Source organism: Acinonyx jubatus, chromosome D4, assembly GCF_027475565.1.
Source record: "Acinonyx jubatus isolate Ajub_Pintada_27869175 chromosome D4, VMU_Ajub_asm_v1.0, whole genome shotgun sequence".
In the NCBI taxonomy this organism is placed as follows: Eukaryota; Metazoa; Chordata; class Mammalia; order Carnivora; family Felidae; genus Acinonyx; species Acinonyx jubatus.
Window position 1 is genome coordinate 13,178,386 of NC_069391.1, and position 12,270 is coordinate 13,190,655.

At 47.2% G+C, this 12,270-nt stretch overlaps 1 protein-coding gene across 12 annotated transcripts in view; it reads left to right on the forward strand.

Moving 5' to 3' along the window:
• Positions 1-12,270, forward strand: part of TTLL11 (tubulin tyrosine ligase like 11) — a 242,673-nt gene that overhangs the window by 84,987 nt on the left and 145,416 nt on the right. The window contains exon 2 of one of the 12 annotated variants that reach the window (XM_053204675.1): positions 2,123-2,241. The exons of the other annotated variants lie outside the window; for them this stretch is intronic. The gene's annotated coding sequence lies outside the window, so the exon portion shown is untranslated. The remainder of the gene's footprint in view (positions 1-2,122; positions 2,242-12,270) is intronic. 12 annotated transcript variants of the gene reach the window in all.

Consider the following 12,270-nt stretch of genomic DNA (forward strand, 5'->3'; position numbering starts at 1 on the left):
TTGTAAAACTCAGCCCAGCCTGGCTTCCAACCAGCTCGCTCATTCAGAACACCACAGAGCTTCACATGATCAAAGGCATGTAAAAGTAATTCCTACATGTCAACACCTTCGTGCTCCTTGAAATTTAAACCAGCAGTTGAAAACTGGAGCCTGGCGGGAGATCCTGTTCTCACTCTCCTGCTGTAAATGATCAGGCTAATGACTGATGAGTTCCCAGAAGGGCACTTGGCTGCCCGGCCAGGTTCTCAGAGGAGATTGGTTTCTTGGTTTGTCAGGTTTATACCCAGTGCTTTTCTGGTAGACATCAGAGCTCTTGCCCAGCAGCACCAGCACCTGCATTGCTGTCCTGCCTGCCCAGTGACCTGGGGCCTGGCACACCCAGCAACAGGCCATGCCATTGGCACTCAGGACAGCAAGCGTCTGGGTCTGTGGCCCTGGTCCCCAGAGTCACCTCAGACTTCCCTGCCACGCCCCACTCCTTACTCTCCCTGCCCTCCTGTCATTTGACGTGCCATGTCCTAACTGTGATTTGTAGGTCATCTGACTTCTCTGAACCTCAGATCCTTTCCGTGTAACATTATTAAAAATGGTATCACACACATGCACAAAGGATACTAAAGAACACAACAAAAATAGAAACATTTTGGGCCACATGGGTGTGAAGGGGGTCAAAAGGTATAAACTTCCAGTTATAAAATAAATAAGTCATGGTTACCATAGTTAATAATATTGTGTTGTAGGGGGGGGCCTCGGTGGTTCAGTCGATTAATCGACCAACTCTTGATTTTGGCTCAGGTCATGATCTCATGGTTCATGAGATTGAGCCCCGCATCAGGCTCTGCTGACAGTGTGGAGCCTGCTTGGGATTCTCTCTCCCTCTCTCTCTGCCCCTCCCCCACTTGATCTCGCTCTCTCTCTCTTTCTCTAAAACAAAGAAATAAACTTTAAAAAAATAATAATGCTGTATAGTTTATTTAAAAGTTGCTAAGAGAGTAAATCTTAAAGTTCTCATTTCATCTCATTTTTCTTAAAAATTTTGTGGCTATGTGTGGATATTAACTAGACCTATTGTGGTAATCATTTTGTAATATGCATATATTGAAAGATTATGTGGTACACCTGGAACTAATATGTTACATGTCAGTCACATCTCCTGAAAAAAGCGTATAAATATAGAACACATATTTGACTAAGAAGTGATAGCCAGTAAACTGAAAATCCGCCCCCTCCTCACCAAATAATAGTAGCAAACATTTATGTAGCACTTAGTACATGCCTGACACTACTTTTTAAATATTAATTAATTAATTACAGCACCACTTTTCAAAGGTGCTTCACGCATATTAATTCATTCAGTCCTCAAGACATCCCTTGTGAGGTTGATATATCATTCTTTCTATTCTATCCATGAAAAAAACAGAGGCAGAGAATTTAGGTGTTTTGCCCAAGAATATAGTTTTTAATTTTTTTTTTAAGTTTATTTATTCTGAGAGAGAGAGAGCGCAAGCAGGGGAGGGGCAGAGAGAGAAGGGGACAGAGGATCCCAAGTGAGCTCTGTGCTGACAGCAGAGAGCCCGATGTGGAGCTCGAACCCACAAACTGCAAGATCACGACCTGAGCCAAAGTCAGACGCTTAACCAACTTGTGCCACCCAGGCGCCCCTATATATATTTTTTTTAATAAATAAAAAAGAAAAATCAATATCAGTAGATTTTTCATAGCATAGCTCTGAGGATTCAGTAAAACATCTGTAATGCAAGTGAGTTTTAAATGCTCGTGCATGGTTATTATATATTATTATTAATTACATGTTTAAAATATTAAGCTGTAAGCCTTCTTCTAGAATCTGCTATATGAAAGACGGTACGATTTAGCAGACAAAATGCAGCCTCTGGGAATTTGGACGTACATGTGTGTTCAGATCCTGGCTCCCTAGTGTGCAAACTGTCTGACCTGGGGGGATATGCCTAACCTGGTAAGTCCCATTTTTCCTCACCTGCGATGGAGGGGACTCTGATAGTGTTCACTTGAACCATATGGAATTGCCTGTATCTGTATGGCTGGTTGTGACCTATGAAAATGGTGATTTCCTATGGCTCACTCTCCAGTGCCTCCCTCATAGGGTTGCTCCTAAGGATTGAAGAGAATCTCCTAAGGATTGAAGAGAATGTGTGGAAATACCCAGTACAGAGCCTGAAGTGAGCTCTTCCAGCCACCTAGGAAGCTATCACAATAACAGAGGTGAGAAATGCTGAGAGCAGTAGAGGACAGCAAGGCGTGTGAGGAGATAGAAATGTCAGAATTTGGTGACTGGATAGGGCAGGTGATGGGCAAGAAGGTAGAAGCCAGGGTGACGCCCAGATTTCTGGCTTGGGGACAGGGGTGGATGGTGGCACTGTTTACTGATACAGGGGACACAGGAGCCGTAGATCTGAGGAAAGAGGCAACGGGTTTGGTTTTGGCCAGGCTGAATTTTTGATGCCTATGGAGATGTCTAATTATATGGCTCTGGAGCCCAAGAGAGAGGTGTGTGCCAGAGATAAGAGGATGAGTAGTCAGCTGCGTGCAGGGTGCTTTAGTTGAAGTCCTGGGAGTGGTTGGAATCCCCTGGGGATTAGCCCTGGAAAGAGTGTTAACTGTGATCTCGGACAAAAGGTAACAATACTGAACAATGGAAGACATGGCATTTGCTGAGTCCCGCTCCACACAATCTTCCTTGCTACGTGGGGACAGATGAGGGTGGGGGAGTTAGCATTTCAGTTAACTTAGCCCCTTTTTTTGTAGGACTTGCAGTATGGGAGAAAGCTCTAGTTACAAAGCACAACAGTGAAAGAGCTATTACTCATCCTGTAGGCTTTAGATCTCATGTGTACGTATTAACACTCATAGCCGATTGCCTGGCACTGATCAGTACTGCAGACGGGGGTGCTATTTTAGCCAAAAGAGCATCGGAAGGAGGACTCCTGGTTTGAATGTTGCAAAATATGACGTTGATATTCTTGTGTGTGGGGGGGTGGGGGGGGTTGGTTAAAGCTCAATGTGTGAAGTACGGTAAGAATGCAAGAGATTCAAGGACGTGGTGTTAGGAAGCAGGACAAGCTAGGGCTGGCGATCTGACGTGCTTTTGATTAGTGTGGTCATGTACATTTGGAGGTGAGCTAAAGATTATTTCGTCAGTTCATTAGCAGGAAACCCTCAGTATTGAAACAAGTTTAGCTGGAAGGGGACCTGGCTTAGTAATCAGGTGTTGCTTTCCGGGTGGGATCAGCTATGATGCCTTCTGGGGTCTCAGTAGGAGACTGTGGGGAAGGGACTCTGGGAATTTGGACGTACACGTGTGCTCAGATCCTGGCTCCCTAGTGTGCAAACTGTGTGACCTGGGGGGATATGCCTAACCTGGTAAGTCCCACTTTTCCTCACCTGTGATGGAGGGGACTCTGATAGTGTTCACTGGGACCATATAAGATTGGTAGCAGAGCGAGGGTTTGCCTGCGGGGGCCAGCGAATCACACCAGGCTTTGGGTGGGACTCTGCCGGGGTGAATGTGAGGCTGCTGTCAGAGGGGAGCAGGGAAGGACTGAGGGGCAGGAGACAGGCCCAGTCACTGGGCACAGTGCTGTAGTTCAGATACCAGCCAAGTAGGTCAGGGACGAGCTTTAGTATGGAAGCTGGAGGATGATCAGGAGACCAGGACAGAATAATAAAAAATAAGGTAACGTGAAATGAAAAGTAGTGCTATAAAAAATAGTACTGGGTTAAATACGAATGCAAGGTATTCTTTCCGTCTTGTAGGTGGGGATACTGAATACAGACAGCTTAACTAGCTTGGCCAAGGCTCAGCTCGGAAGCGGCCAAGCTGAGATTTGAACCCAGGTCTGTCTGACTCCCAAGCCCGTGCCCTCTGCTCGGCTGCTGCCCCCACAGACACTGAGACGCATGGACCTGGTGGTGGTAAAGGGGAGCTGCAGCCGGGACCCTCCTGTGTCCAAGGACCCTGAAGCCCCTAGGATGCAGCCTCGGGCCCAGCAAGCCTGGTCAGAGCCTGGTCAGGGAACTCGAGGGAGAAGGGGGGAGCCTGGGGATACCAGGCAGGGCTGATGCCTGGCTGCTGAGCCACTGTCCTCGAGTCCCCTCTCCCAGTGTTGAGGGGAGACCTGAGAGGAAAACGGACAGTCTCACGAAATGACTGGTTCCTTCCTACTAAGCAGGTTTTATAGTCCCAGGTGTATTCTAGAGTGGCTTTTTGATAGCTCACTAATGATGGATAGATTGCGGCCCACATAAAGTTGCCGTGCACTAAGAGTGGGATCCATTACGTTGCGTTGACAACAGGCTGGATCTGGGTAAAGCCCGTGGAGAGGCTCCTCTTTGCCTCCGAGTCTTTGTGATTGTGAGCGCCCGCTTCCTCGAGCTCGCGTGGCGCTCTGTCCACCTCCCCGTACAGTGAGAGCATCTTCCAGAGGCAGGGCAGCTTGGGCCCAGGACTGCTGCTCCAGTTCTACCTTCTAGCTGGGTGACCGCAGGCTTCTTTAGTCTCTGGCCTCCATTTCCTCAGTCTCCCTAGAATGAAGGCTTGAAGATTGGCTAAGGCGATTGCACTTCCAAATTTATTATAATACCAAACAAATGTTATTATTCAGAATGAGGAGAGAACTTCTTTCCAGATTTTCTTCTAAAAGACCTCTTCAGGGGCACCTGGTAGCTCAGTCGGCTGAGTGTCCGACTTCGGCTCAGGTCACGATCTCACAGTTTGTGGGTTCGAGCCCTGCGTCGGGCTCTGTGGTGACAGCTCAGGGCCTGGAACCTGCTTCAGATTCTGTCTCCCTGTCTCTGTTCTTTCCCTGCTCCTGCTCTGTCTCTCAAAATAAATAAAAACGTTAAAAATAAGGAAAGAAAGAAAAAGAAAGAAAGAAAGAAAGAAAGAAAGAAAGAAAGAAAGAAAGAAAGAAAGAAAAAGAAAGAAAGACCTCTTCAGGGGCGCCTGGGTGGCTCAGTTAAGCATGACTCTTGATTTCAGCTCAGATCATGATCTCATGGTTTATGGGTTCAAGCCCCACGTTGGGCTCAGCACCGACAGCTCGGAGCCTGCTTGGGATTCTTCCTCTCCCTGCCCCTCCCCCACTTGTGCTCTCTTTGTCTGTCTCTCAAAATAAATCAATAAACTTTAAAGAAAAATAAAATAAAATTTAAAAGACCTCTTCAGATGACTGAATCAAATATAGTAAAAAGCACTTTGGGTTAGAAACCTGGAGGTGTTGTGTTTCAGTTCCGGCTCTGCCACTAGCTGCGTGGCCTTGGGCAAGTCTCCCGTTTCTTTGTTTACAGAGTGTGTGTGTGTGTGTGTGTGCGCGCGCGTGCGTTCATGCACACACGGTGATGACTCCTTCCTGGGCCTGGCCAGACTGGGTATGAAGATACAAGGCCGCTCCGTGGCTGTCTGGAATCACTCTTCTGACAGCAGCTGGCCCCAGCTAAAGCAAGACGAATCCTGCTTCTCTTGGCTATAACTTTGTATTCCTACAACTATCTCCTTCTATACTTTGCCTGTTAAACAAAAGTTCCTGCATGTTAACTGCTTTGAGTTTTCCCAAAGAATAGAGTTGTCACGGAAAGATCACAGACTTTTTGAATCTGATCAACTTGATTTCAAATAACTTTACTGTTTCTTAGCTGTGTGACTTTGGCCCTGGGACTCTACGTCTCTGAGCCTCTATTTCCCTGCAGCGTTGCTGTGAGAATTCAGTAGATCGTAGCTGCAAAGCACATAGCACAGGACATGTGTTCCACAAATGGTAGTTTAGAGGAAACTTTTCTTACTTGTTAAAGGCATTTTGTTTCTACAGGAGAAGTTGGTTTATCTGGCAATCTGTCAGCCACATATCTGTTAACTAATATTCCTGCAGTTCACATATGTCATAGTAATCAAGCTTCTTGATGGTATTTTGGAAAGTATTTATTGAGCTTCCACCCCGCTACATATGGGAATAGTGACTAGACTAAAGGCATGGTCTTCATCCTGAACAAGCTCATAATCAAGTGGGGGAGACAGAAGAATAAATAATAATAATAGCCCACCGTGTTTGCCTGGCACTTCACATTCTTTAACTGGGGTAATCTTCACAACAGCCCTAAGGCAGAGGCACTCCTATTAGTCCCATTTTGCAGGTGAGCAAACTGAGACACAGAGAGGTACGCACATTGTTGAGCTAGTAAGTAGCGGCAACACTGGGCTTTGTACCGCTGCTGGCTGTCGGCCGCAGCATCCGTGTTCTTAGCTTTCATAATGTACAGTTCTTAACTACGTATTCTCTGGAATACAAGAGAGCTCCAAACTTAAAGACACAGGTGATATTACAACCTGATAGAGATGTGCTGTAGAAAGTTTAGATGCCGCAGCCATGGGAGCACAGAGGACCAGAGTGGCCATTCTGTCTGGAGGGTGATAAGCCAGGAAAGGATGCTCAGAGGGAACCTGTGAGCTGGGTCCTAGATGCTCAGTAGCGGCTCTGCTGGCAAAGAAGGGGAGGGGCTGATGGAGGCGGATGGGAAACACTGTGAGGGTGTAGAGGAGAGACAGTGGGACAGAGGGGAGGGAGGGGACAGAAATGAGGCAGCGGCTCTAGCAGGTGAGGGCTAGCCTGCCAGAGAAGGAGGGCCTTTTAAGCCATGCCAAGGGTTTACACGCGAGTGGTCCGATACCACTCCATGGGAGTAATTAATGGCATTTCTTTTCGACTATTCAAGGAAACCCAGGGTAGTCATCAGTGATAAAACGAACAGAGTTTTTGTTTTTGTTTTTTGTTTTTCAGTTTGCACTTAAGTGTCTGGAACTGGAATGCTTCAAAAGCCAGGGAGTGGTGAAGTGGGTGAGCATGTAGTGGCAGGTACAGGTCCTTCCGTGGGGCCTGTGGTCTCCCCACTAGCCAGTGGGCTGAGAAGCGTACTGGGATACCCTTCCAAATATCCTCCAGTTCAAGATATTCCATGTCTGAGTTTAAAAACCTGAGTCATGAGCGTCACCCCAGCCAGACAGCAGTTCTTACTTTTGCTAATGCTGTGAAAGTCACCGCGCGAGTCGAGTGTGTATCTGTATGAGACAGTGGACAACGCGTCCAATTCCTATGAACAGTAAGGGGCTTGAGGAACGACGTTACGAAGTCTCATGTTGGCTCCGTGAATACCGGTCAGCGAGGGGAGCTCCCAGGTCCCCTTCCCACCCCACCTCCCCTTCCTGCACTCCCTAAACCGTAGGCTGTGCTATCTCCCACACCACCGAAGCCGCCCCTCTCACCTTCACCTGCATCCAGTCACTGGGTGCCCTCGAACCCACCTCTGCCTCACTTCCCAGCCCAGCCCAGCCCGGGCCTTCAAGACTTTGACAGCCCCGAATCTTCCTGCGTCTGGTCTTGTTTTTTCCAAACCATCCTCCTCATGCAGATGACTGGTATGGGTGCCCACCACCCCCAGGTTGAAAATCCACCAGTGGCTTATGGGATCAAGTATAAATAGAAGACATTTTGTGATCTCCTCTGCTCCTCTAGCCTCTCGTTCCCAGGTGGGCTCATCTCCCCCCTTGAACTATCCCTGTGTCACTGGGCCCGTCATGGAGGCTACAGCCATCATCCAGGGGCTTGATGGCCCCAGATGTATCTCCCGAGCTCCAGACAGACATTTCCGGGGGCCACAGAGCCTCTCCAGCTATGCGCCCCCAACCTCCTCTGTCTGGATCACCATCTCCGCCGGGCCTCCTGAGACCTCTCTCCTCTTCCCTTCCCTGGGAATACCACCACCATCACCTAGACATTCGGGAGCTGTCCTCATGCTCCTCTCTCCCTCACCTACTCACCCAGTTCTGTCGATTTTACCTCCAAAATATTCTCAAACCTGCCTTCTCCCCCTTCACCCCTCTGCCAGCCTCTGTTCAGGCTCCTCCTCTCTGCTCCTGACCTCTGCCCCCTCCACGCCATTTTCTGTGCAGTAGCCAGAGGGATGTTTCTAAGGACGCATCCAGTTTGGCTGTTTCCTTCTCAGAACCCTGCAGTGACTCTCCATTACTTCAAGACATTGTCCAGACTCCCTAAAATGAAGTTCAGGGTCCTTCCCTGTCAGGCCCCACCCCATGCCTAGCCGTGATCTTTTTCCCTCATCTTCCTCACATCCTTCCCTCGTTCACTATAGATATGGGCTCTGGAACCCGCCTGTCTGTGTTTAAATCCTGACTCCGTATCCTGTTGACTGTGTGACCTTTGGCAAGCTAATTAACATCTCTGGGGCCCCATTTCCTGAACCGTAAAATAGGGTTGTGGAGAATTAAGTGAGATGATAATGTAACATGCTTGTGCTTAGAACAGCGCCTGACCCACGAGCACCTCACTGGTGCGATTTCCAGCACTCTGCCCATTTCACTGCTCTCTGTTCTGCAGCTGTGGGAACGGTTTGTGGTTGCCCAGACTGGTCTGTCTTTCCCCTGCTTTCATTAAGACCCACCGCAGCAGGACGATACCTGCACGGTTCTTCCTCTTGGTGTCACCTGTCTGCCTCCCACGCTGCCCCTTCCTGTCTGGCGCTGGGGACCGCCTCGTCCTCAGCTGACTCAGCGATCACCTTGAACACTGGGAGTAGGGATTTGCCCTGAGAGCGAGGCTCAGTCCGCGGAGGTTGGAAGGGGCCGGTCCCTGCACGCATGCGCTCTGTGACATCTGCTTGTCTTCCAGAAGCTGTTTTACCTGTGCCTGTGACACCAAGGGTCTCCGTTGCTAAGATTGAATGCAGACCCACCTGAGTGACAGAGGACCGCTCCAACCGGCTTCGACTTCCCTGGTGTTGCAGACACAGTGTTTCTCCAGCAACTGTCCTCTCAGCTGCCCTCGCTGCTAATGATGTTTTGTGGCTTAGTATTCCAGTTGCTGAATTTCTCTCTCAAAATATTTTAGCTTGCTTCCCCCAGATGCCCAGCTGACTTCCTCAAGTGCATCATAAATCTCCAATCCAGATCTCCTGCTCTTGGAGATCTTCCCGCTGCACTCCTCACGGTGGCACAGCATAAACTGTCCGCTGATGAATGTCCCTTGTGTGTTTGTAACACAGCCTTCAACTCCGGTGATATCAAGATAAATCAATGTTCAGAACCTGTTAGATGGCAGAAGCCAGGGACCTTAGTGTGACCTCTTTATTTTATAGGTGAATACAACAAAGCCCAGGAGGTTAGGTGACTGTCTCAAGGTCACACCATCAGAAATGACCTGACTAAATTGGGGCTAGAAATCAGATTTTCTGCTTTTTTTTTTTATTTCAGTTTTCTTCCTAACTCACCAAAAAGCCATTTATTTGCGTGTTTTTATTAAAAATTTTTAGGGGCGCCTGGGTGGCGCAGTCGGTTAAGCGTCCGACTTCAGCCAGGTCACGATCTCGCGGTCCGTGAGTTCGAGCCCCGCGTCAGGCTCTGGGCTGATGGCTCAGAGCCTGGAGTCTGTTTCCGATTCTGTGTCTCCCTCTCTCTCTGCCCCTCCCCCGTTCATGCTCTGTCTCTCTCTGTCCCAAAAATAAATAAACGTTGAAAAAAAATTTTTTTTAAAAACTTAAAAAAAACTAAGGTGCCTGGGTGGCTCAGTCGGTTGAGCGTCCGACTTTGGCTCAGGTCTTGATCTCATGGTTCGTGAGTTCGAGCCCCGCATTGGGCTCTGTGCTGACAGCTCGGAACCTGGAGCCTGCTTCGGATTCTGTGTCTCCCTCTCTCTGCTCCTCCCCTGCTCATGCTCTGTCTCTCTCTGTGTCAAAAATAAATAAACGTTAAAAAAATTAAAAACAAAAACATTGCAGTAAAATATGCATAACATAAAATTTACCATCTTCACCATTTTTAGGCGTATAGTTGAGTAGCATCGTCTCCAGAACTCTTTTCCTCTCCCCACACTGAAACTCTGTGCCCACTGAACACTAACTCTCTACTTCTCCCTCCCCTCAGTCTCTGGTAACCACTCTACTCTGTATCTATGAATTCTGACTCCTCTAGGTACTTTATGTAAGGGTGACCATTCAGTGTTTGTCCTTTTGTGTGATGGCTTATCTCCCTGAGCATAATGTCAGGGTTCATCCATGTTGTAGTAGGTGTCAGAATTTCCTTCCTTTTTATGGCTGAATGATCTTCTATTGGACGGGAATAGCACAATTTGTCCATCCCCTCATCTGTTGATGGACACTCAGGTTTGGCTATTATGAGTCATGCTGATACGAACACGGATATACAAATATCGGTTCACCGAGAAGTATTCCTTGTACATTTACACTTAGAGACCCTTGCTGCTGCCCACCCTTGCCACACTCCTCTGTTTTTTTTCTTTTTTCCTAATGGAAAGTTTGGAAAATACAAAAAGGCACAATGAAGAGTATAGAAGTCATGGATTTTTTTTTTTTTTGGTGATATATATTTACAGGATGTTATATTCATGCTGCCCATAATTTTAAAAGTTTTATACATCCTGAGAGAGAATTTTGACAGATAGTCCCATCTATGTGGTAGGGAGAACAACGTGGAATGTATTTAAGGAACCGAGAGCGTGAACACGGAATATGACCTTGGCCAGCCCTAGTCTTTCAGAGAGGAGTTCATTCCAAGTATGATCTTACCATAACAGTCTACTGAGGGAGCTCTTTGTGGTGGTGCTTCCTTAAGACCATTATTAGTAGAGCGGGTTACTGCTAAAAGTCGGAATTTTGAACTGGGGTCTTTTCCCAGTCACATTTCTCAGATATCCACTAGGGGGCAGTAAAAGACACATAAATTTTCCCTTAGGCCGGATGAGTAGCAAGCGGTCAGGCCACCACATCCTGTTTGCATCTCTTTCAACTACCCATGCATAGTTACAAGATAATGGATTTCACGTCCAACAGCAGCCCTGGGTAAAACTGGAGATACCATCAGCTGTAGCCTACGTGCCGGTCTTCCTCGCGTTCAGGCTAACATCAATGCAGAAAACTTCATTCTCTAGGTTGGTCCCAGATTGTATTTTTCTTTAATTCACATTGGTTCAGCGATTCTCAAGCTAAGGGAACATCAGAATCACTCGTCATGTTTTTCCAAAATACACATGCCCAGGTCTCATCCCAGATCTATTAAATCAGACTCTCTCTCGGGCTGAGGCCTAGTTATAGACTGTATTTTTATTCCGGTCCTCGAGTTCACTAAGAACCAGTGCATTAGCTCTTGACTCTAATAACCGGAGAGAAAGGGCCACCCTTGAGTAAAACCTCGGAGGAGAGTGAATATGAATTCTGGAAAATCTCTTTCCCTTTTAAAAATAGAAGTCACTGAAGGATCTGGTGGCTATGGGAACCCCACTTGGAAGAGCTATGAGGCTTTCCCATAGACTGTGCCTCTATCGTTAGAAGCTAGGAACCTGAGAGAAGCTCTGGAACTGGGGAAGTCCTGGCAAACTCAGCATCTGTGGTTACAGCTCCAAGAAGGCCGTGCTCGGGGGCCAGCCCCCTTATTGTACAGCCAGAGTTCAGATCCCAACTGTCTGCCACATGAAGAGAACCTTCCCTATAGTATTCGGGAGAAAGAGGCCTTTAGTTTTATGTTGTAGAGGTAAATTGGCATAGAGAACCTGAGGTGAGGTCAGACAGCCTCCATCTCCTCGGAACCATCCCACCAGCCAGTTAGGTCAGCTTTCCAGTTTGAATTATGGGAGGACTGGATGGCATTGATCTCTGAGGATCCTTCCAGTTCTAAAATTTCAATGATCCCATTAGTATTAATAATCATGATTTGTATGGTCCTATTCTGGCAAAGAGCAGAAGAAATATTCAGTAATGCAATGAATGACAGAGACTATTGACCACGTAGTTTAATTTATTTAAGGCATATACACTGAATTCAAAGGAGAAAATATTGCTCCCGATAATATATTGAACTGTTAGTATCTTTGGCATAGTAAAAGCTTTCCAGAGGGAAAAATTATCCATCGCTGCAAACTTGACATTTTTCACTTCCTGATCCATAACTGCCATTTCTCCAGCATGCTTGTATTTACTGTGAAGGGCCAAATGTATGAATGTTTTGGATGAATATTAAATAACTACATAAACGTCAAGGTCACAGTTGCAAGAAAGGCTCAGTGGAGGGCCCTGGGAGGCTTGCATTGATCTCTCATGAACTTCCATTCTCGAATCCTGCTGACAAGGGGAAACAATTGATGTGGACCATTATTAAGGTTTTAAGTGTTTCTCCATTGTTAAAGATCTTTTACAAGCCCGGAGTAACCGATAGTG